We start from the raw sequence: 8,314 nt of genomic DNA, 5'->3' as shown, positions 1-8,314 counted from the left end.
ATTTTGGTTTCTCCAGCACACAAAGCGTGTAAGCCTGAAGGGCTCTGGTGACCCCAGAAGACATTAGGAGCCCTGAGCCCATTAGGGCTGGACAGACCCTGCACTGCCCAACGCGGCTGGAGAGTGCAGCAGGAGGGTGGTGACTGGCTTCCCAGACACCGAGCAGAGCAGCAGGTCCTCAAGTTTGAAGGGAGACTATTTTCAAAACCACAACCAAAAAAAATTGAGACTACGGGATTTCAAATTTTAATACTAGTTTTAATACTGATTCTGTAGATAAACGTGCTTACCTTCATTCTTTGTCCATCAAACTCAGAATAAGCTATGGTAAGACACATTATTTACTGAGATCATTCATCAGCAAGCAGATGGCAGATCTGCAAACAGATTCTCACAGGTTCAGTAAAAAATACTGGGGCTTGAAACAAACACTGCCGAGCATTTTGTTAGTATGAAGTTTATTATGAGTCCTGTAATTTTCTGGGATACTGTGTTTTCTCTGGCTGGAGAAAGTCCTAGTACATGAAACAATTTGTCCCTAGGAACATTAATTGTTTAACGTCAGATTTTAACGAGTTTTCAGCTTCAAAGAGAGAAAAATTCCACCCCTGGCAGAAATAACTGTCTATTTACAGGAAATGCATATTGCCAGAAGAGAATGCTGAAGGCTGAAATTGTATTTCCTTAAGCCAACGATTTTCTGAACTTTCTGAACACGGTGCACAAGAGGATTTTGGCTGCTGTTGGCTGTTTTGTTTTTGCACTTGGCCAATGCACTGACATCCACTGTCCCCACGCAGGCTCTGGGTGCCAGCCGCTCTCCCTGCCCAGGGCACAAGCTGCCAGGCAGGGACACAGGCTCCAGCCTGGGAATGAGATCATGATTATTTCAGTGCATGTGCACCACGTTTCTGTTTCAGAGAATCTGAAGTCTGCATTCATTCCTGTGCTTCATCCGAAACACGGCTGCAGTGCTGCACGGCCCTGCAGGCACAGGTGACACCAAAGTTCAGCCAGGAGGTAGGTGAGCGAAATCCAGATCTGTCACTTGGTGGAGAAACAAACAAGGCACTAAAATACCAGTTTTCCAACTAAAAGTACTGAAAAAATAAATAAATAATAAAAAAAAGGTAACCCAGGAGTTACCATTGCCCGCTAAAGTCCATAGTGCCTAATTGTCTCATTAAACACACTTTGCACAGATAGGAAAACATGATTTAACCTGAGCTCTCAGGAGAACAGAGGAAACAGAGAATGCCTTGCACTACCAGGATGCTGTGTTTAAACCCTGTGCTTCTCTTTCATATTTTGCTTCTCCTGAGCATCAATGCCTACTGTATTGTATTTATTTTTAAGAATTAAGGTTTCACTAATGTGAAATGACTTCTCCCTCATGCTGTTGGTTTCCTATCTCCCTTTTCTACTTCAGAAAGCCACGTCCCACAGACGCACACCACTCCTCGGATGTTTTAGCATGCAGATACAGCTCTTCCCTGGGGCTGGGAAAAACTTTTCAGGTGAAGATTGTTCTTTTGGAAAAAGTCATTTGAGGCGGGCAAACCTGTTTAAAAAACTCAAAATAGATTTTCAAATAGTTCTTAGCTAAAGAATTTGAGAACATTTCCTGAAAGACAGAAATTGTAGTGTTTGTTCTCAACGTGACTGGAAATGAATTCTGTATAAAAGTTAAGTGAGGGGAAAAAAGACACCTTTCAAGAAAAAACATTTTTTGAAAATTTCCATTTCAGGGATGAGACTGTGTTGCATTTGAACTGAAACTAATAAGGTCTCTGCTCAGTTATTTGGCTGTCCTACTGAACAAAACCAGCCTCTTATTCAGAAAGTTCCCTCTTTGCACTATCTTCACCGAACAGACACATTACGTTAAGCCAAGGACAAAAGAGATGTGAAAAAGATGGCAGATGCCATCCAGATTCCAGACGCATTCCAGATATTTACCCTAATCATACATCAACCATTGCAAGCCTAAAATAGCCTTCCAAGCCATTCTCACACAAAAATTAAAGTGTAGACAGGCACCTCTGCACACAATGTTGATGCTTTGTTTTGTATCAGCACCTCTGAAATACTTCAAATGGAGGCCAAAAAAACACACTACATTTCGTGCTCCCACCCACAGGTAGATAGGACATATCAGTTCCACTCATTCTAAAATTATGTATTAGTTTTAGATGATTGCTGCATGGTTCAAAACTGGAAGTATCACCCCAATTTCCACTCAATCTTCTAAGCTGCATGTGACTTTGCAGAGCTGAGTGCCCTAAACTCGTTTTTTAAAGAGATAACGGGTGCTCTCATTATGTGCTCGTTACTTCCCAACAACATCACCCACATTTCAGGAGTTTCAGGTGGGACTTTCTGAAGCAATGGTGTTCATGAACCTGATTCCCTTGATAAATAGTGTAGGAGCTTTTGCCACATTCAAATTTGTGACTTATCTCATACAAAATAATTCATTTGCCAAACTAAGAGACACTACAACAATCCTTCCCTGTCCACAAACCAAATTATTTATTATAGCTTGATTCAAGAAATAAACAAGTTATTTTATAAAATAAGGGAACTTCACCATTGAAGATGCAAACCATGATCTACCAGCGTGTAATATCCTCAGTGACTCCAGCAGCGCTGTGCCACACTCCCTACAACCAGGATAAGTGACGACTGCCATCGTCCCCCTGTCTGAAGCCTGCCCATGCACACGCTCCCACACTTGGTCCTCTTTCCTTGTCCCTGCACCCATCACAGAAGGCAGCTTTCTGTGTTTCCATCTCCAGAGCTCTCTAGCAGGGAGCAGAAGTCCTTGTTTCTCTGCATTATGCCAAGTCACTTCACTCATCTTCAGTTTTCTTGCAAGGAGTCCCCATATCCATTGTTGCTCCAATACAGCCAACCCACATTTCCAGTAAAACCCACGTATTTTTAACCACAGGAGATATGAACCAATTGACATATACAATTTCTTTGGTTCCTCCGCATGCTTAATGTGGTAAGAAAAAAACTTTGTACGATACCAGAGCTAAGCAACAACCCTGGGCAAAGAACACAAGCTGGCGCCACATGCAAAAATAGGGAAGTCTGTGGAAAAAGTCAGGAGAGCGTTAACCCAGGCAAGAAGAGAACACAGCTCAAATCCCCTGGCTGGGCAGAAGCCACACAACGTGTCGCAGCCCATGAAAGCCCCGAGATACATTAAATATGGACATTCGGGAAGACAAGAAGTGAGAAGCTGACTTCGTCCCCCCCTCAGTGCTGTAAAAGCAGCACCTTGCTGGCACATTCAGACCGCAGCAATCCCCAACGACACCTCGAGACCTGCACCTCCTCTGGTTACTGGGAGCCTTTTGCAGTACAAAGGAGACATCATGCAAAGGACGACTGGGAAGGCTGATTTGTTCAAAAATGCCTCCAAAGGCATTTGATAAAGTTCCTACCTACCTGGAGGCTGCAAAGGAAACACGGTTACCGCCGGGTGAACGATCAAGTCTTGTCATGGATTAAAGCAAGTTAAGAGATAGGAAAGAGAATGGAAATAAATGGCCAATTCTCAGCATGGAGAAAGGTTAATAGTGTAGTGCCCTAGGGATCAGTCTTCGGGCTGGTGTTTTTCAATATATTCATTAACAGCCTGCAAGAAGTGGTGAATAGCAAGGCAGTGAGAGCACCTGACAAAATTGTTTTAGGTCAACTGCAAGCAGGGGAAGCTGGGCAGACACAGAAGGGACAACAGCCAGCGCACACCAAGCCAGCTGTGCTCCGGTCCCTGAGCCCAGCAGTGGGAAAATAGGGCAGAGATGCCTGGGATTTCCAGATAGTTGTGAACACGTAAGAGAAGAAGAAAAGAAGTGCAAGAAATCAGTGCCACCGAGGAATTCCCTGAATCCCCTGGGAATTCACACAGGAACGGCTGCACACCCAGGGAGGTAGTTTGCAGTAAAAGCCTCTTAGGTACTTGGGACAGAGGAGGTCAGATCATCCTCAGTAACACTCATTCCTAAGATAAAAGTATAGCAAAACTATGCATGTACATGACCAATGCCTAGTTACCTACAGGGTGATTGATCTCTCCAAAACACTTATGTACTCTCCATCAAAAATGCTTCATGCTTCAGCAGACATATGAGGAAGAAAATGTTGCTGGCCTTGTTAGGAAGGTGCCTACGGAAAGGAGTCGTGTACCCAAACACACGCAGGAGTTGCAGGCTGTGCAGCTTGCACAATTCAGAGCTTTGCAGAGGTGTCCGAGCAAGCTGCCAATAACCCAGTACAGGCTACAGGGAGTCAAAACAGCGAGATTTGTGCTTCATCCCTGCAGTAATCCCACTGCATTTCCATAGTGCTCCACCTGGGTTACTCATCCCCACTACCCATCCCTGAGCCCTAAAGTCACTGTAAATGACAGCCAGCCTCAGAACTGCCCACACCCAGCCCCAGGACAAGGGATTGAGCAAAGACCCCAAAATGACACATTAAGATGCCCCAAGGGACTCCCAATCTGTAGCTTGCAAATGGCTTAAAAACACTTTCCCTGCAGCCCCTGGTGAGAGCAGCCAAATATCAGCTCCACAATTACTTGTTTGCCAATGCCTTGGGGTATTATCAGTATCAAGATCTAGACAGCAATATTTTCATTATGAGCACATCCCCTATCGCTACCACAATCACAGGTAACTTTTTAATACAAAGATAGAGTGAACTTTATGGACTGGTTCCACTAATACCTCTCTACCTTGCTACTCAGCACAGCTGAATTAGGAAGAGAGAGATTTAGGGGAGAGGGGATGAACGTCAGCTTTGACAGGTTACTTCTTCAAGTGGCTGCAATAGTCTTTTAAAAGGGCACTGAAACTCTGAGCAGCACGTGCAAGTCATGTTCACCTGGAAACAAAGGGAAAGCTACTTAGTCAAAGCAGCCTGCATATCTGATGACTTCTACAAGACAAACTCAGGAAGGCACAGGCCAGTTCAGGTGGTTTAGGAGTAATAAGATTGTTCTGAATTACTTAAGGAAATTCATTTGGAAATTTAACATGCTGTTGGCAATGAGTTTAATTTTGAAGACAAAACATGCTGTGGGTTATTTTGTCATTATTTTCAAGTTTTTCATTACTTTGCTAGGTGGAATCCCTCAACCAAAAGCCTTACGGAGTCTCTCGGTGGGTTGCTGAGCAGGGGGAGCAGTCAGTGTGCTAGCTCTCGCTGAAGAGACTCGCAGCCCATTTTATAGACTGATTGCAAAGTCAATGGCAACCTCTGCTGTTACATCCCTTACTGCAAGAAACCAGTGTCTTGCACGGTGCAAAAGCATATGAAGGTAGAGCAAAGCAAACAATGGTTGAGAAGAATGTAAATTATAGACCTTTATTTTTTTTCTTTTTCTAAGTAAAAAACCATTTAAGCATTTATTTGCTTAAATGGAAGAATCAAAAAAAAATTATGTCCATACATGTAGAAGTATGCATGTTTTAATTATCTTTTTTTTTCCTCCACTTAAGAGGCTATCATGAAGCAATTCTGGTAAATTCATTGGGAACTATTCAGTTGAGCATAAAATTAAAGCCCTATGCATAAATATTTGCAGAACTAGGCCATTAACCCATCAAAGATCCCTTCCTGTGGGGTTTGAAAATTGTTGGCAATCATTTGGTTCAGAGGATGTATCCTTTGCATGGCAACCTTCGTCCGTCGGGGAGTTTTCTACCAGAATTTCTCTCAGTTAACATTCTCAGTGCAAACATGTAATTTGCCTAAAATGTTTTATATTTGCATTGTCTCAATATCCTATAACTGTTCTTGATGTCAGCAAGATGCACCCGTTGTTTGTATGCAGCCTAAAACTTGCAGAAGAATTAAGACGACACGGTTCATTTCATAATGATGTTGCAATTTTGTCTTCTTGGAAACTCGTCTTCTGTAATCTACTTTCTTGGTTGCTTTCAGAGGCTGTGGATGTGCGCAGAATGCTGACACCACCCAGCTTCTGTAAGAATAATATCGAAGAGCTTCCCAACATCATCACCGTTGCGTCATCTAGAAAGATCAGCAGCTACACAACCAACACCAAGGCTGTAGTGCAACATAATAAGCAGCTTATTAAGGAAACATCAAACAACTCATCATATTTTGAATAATTTTTCTAAGGAGAGCTGCAGAAGCAGTCAGGGAAAGCCACAGACATCTGTAGGACAGAAACAATTCTACACACATCTATATGCGTGTTCTGAAACCACAGACACTGCCCTTCCTCTCTGCATACTTCAAGAAGTATTTTAAAATTGATGTGTACGTAACCTTGAATAACCTATAACCATTCTAATTCTGAGATCTGATGTGTTTCTCACGTAAAGGGAAGCACCACCGAATTTTTGCTTTCTGTTGGTGTAAAAAGGAATCTCCCACTGTGTTTTTCTCATTAAACAACACCCTTATTGCCAGCGATACTTCCATTAACACATTTCACAAGACACTGCTCTAAGTGAAGGATGTTTCTCTGAACTCTTCGCTCTCCCCAGTTCCTGCAGCGCACAGAAGGCTCCATCTAGCGTTAAACGTGTGTAATCCAGGGGAAAAAAATTAAACGGGAAAAGAGCTGGGAGAAGTAATTGACACAGGGCTTTCAGTTGTCCTAGCAAAACAACTGGACTTCCCTGCCAGGTATGAGGAGTTCCCTGCTTGCCCAGTGGTCGTGGGGCTGTTGAGGATCACAGCTCTCCATCCAGAAATGACTAAAGATGGATTTTTTGTACCTTGAACCTGGTACAAAAAGTCACACCACAGGTAAAACATGACACAGCACCTCCTAACAAACGAGGGATTATAAAAATAAGCGTTTACGAACCAAGCCAGCTGAGGACCATACCCTACTGCCCTGACTCACATGCAGCACTGGTGTTTGGCCTTTTAATTTCACGTGAGTTTTCCCAGGTTGGAAGACCACATTGTGTGCCTCTCCCTCCTCCAGGAGGGGCCCTGGCACCACAGGGTTTCGAGCCATCCCCCCAGCTGTGGGGCTGCTCCCACCGCTCACCCAGGCTCTCAGGACCCCCTCCCCAGGGGCTCAGCACAGACCCCCAGTTCCAACCCCTCCATTTCCATCACGCCTGCCCCCAGCTGCACACCGCTGCCCCGTTGTTTTCTGTTGTTTTCCTGAAGACTGATCTCATGGCTACGGCAGTGGCTGGGATGAGACCAGGGAAAAGGCACTGATGGGCCAACTGCGGCATCTGCAGCCCCCCAAACACCCTGATCTGAGCCTGCTGCAGCACAGGACACGCAGCTCTGCCTCCCAGAGCCACTTCAAACCACTCAGGTCCAGGGCAGGCCTGGAGCTCTGAGCCCACCTGAGTGGTTTTGGAGTTGACTGTTCACCAGCCCCACTGCTGCCTTGCCTTGCTCAGTGTTCGTGCAGGACATGGGAGAAGTGTTGGAAATGTATTCTTTCACACAGGAGGCCCCAAGCACTCAGACATGGTCAGCCTGCAGCCTTTCACCACATGAACTCAAGCGGTGCCTTCCTCTGCACCTTCACAGGAGGCTGAGACAGTCTGTGAGCCATCCTGCCCCGTGCCTTCACATCTTCTACGGAGGGTCAAAGCTTAAACAGATCTCAATTTAAGATAGGAAATAAGATGGGAAACGGCTCAATGGGAGAGGCATTTTAAGAGACCATGAAGCAAAACCAGCCACTTACCTGCTCTGATGAACCACGACCCACGTCCTACTCTCAGATCAGCAGCGCCACAGCCACCTTCACCTCTGGCTCACACCAGGTGTGGCCCTGCCTGCACACTTTCTGTGGGGTTTTAAACACTCAGTACACGTGCAGTAGGGTCGGTAGAAGTGCCAGTGTGCCCACAGGCACGAGTGGTTCCTGTATAGTGGGGGAAGCACTCCCCCGACACACACAGCTCACAGCTGCACTACAAGAGGACAGCAGCCACCACCACCATGCTCAACTCCTGCCTTCCCTGTGGGAGGGCGAGCACAGCACTTAACTCCCTTGTCAGCAGCACCGCAGGTGTCACCAAGTGTCCTTGGTGCTACCAGCAGCAGCTGTTGCTGCCTGTTCTCTGATTCTTTGCATCTGAAGGAGAAAAGCAGCGACAGCTGAGAGACACGCAGGTAACTGGGGTTGGGACTTCTGCAAAGGAAGCAGTAAGGGCTGTACCAGTTCCTGCCTCCTCGCCCTCTGTGTCACACTTCTCTCGCTTGGAAAGGGACTCCACTCAGCCTGACCATGCACAGGACAGAGCAGATGAATATTGCCAGGAGAACGGGCAGACAGTTCTTTCCT

The 8,314-nt window shown here is 45.4% G+C and overlaps 1 long non-coding RNA gene across 1 annotated transcript; it reads right to left on the bottom strand.

The window, feature by feature from the left end:
- Positions 1–237: 237 nt before the first annotated feature.
- LOC137859822 (uncharacterized) lies at positions 238–8,120 on the bottom strand. Its single transcript, XR_011098577.1, has 2 exons — positions 7,712–8,120; positions 238–1,047 (listed from the first exon to the last, which is right to left on the bottom strand). It is a non-coding gene; the product is annotated as an uncharacterized lncRNA (long non-coding RNA).
- Between the last annotated feature and the right edge of the window lie 194 nt (positions 8,121–8,314).

Source organism: Anas acuta, chromosome 7 (genome assembly GCF_963932015.1).
Source record: "Anas acuta chromosome 7, bAnaAcu1.1, whole genome shotgun sequence".
Taxonomy (NCBI): domain Eukaryota; kingdom Metazoa; phylum Chordata; class Aves; order Anseriformes; family Anatidae; genus Anas; species Anas acuta.
This window is presented reverse-complemented; position numbering and strand designations above follow the sequence as displayed.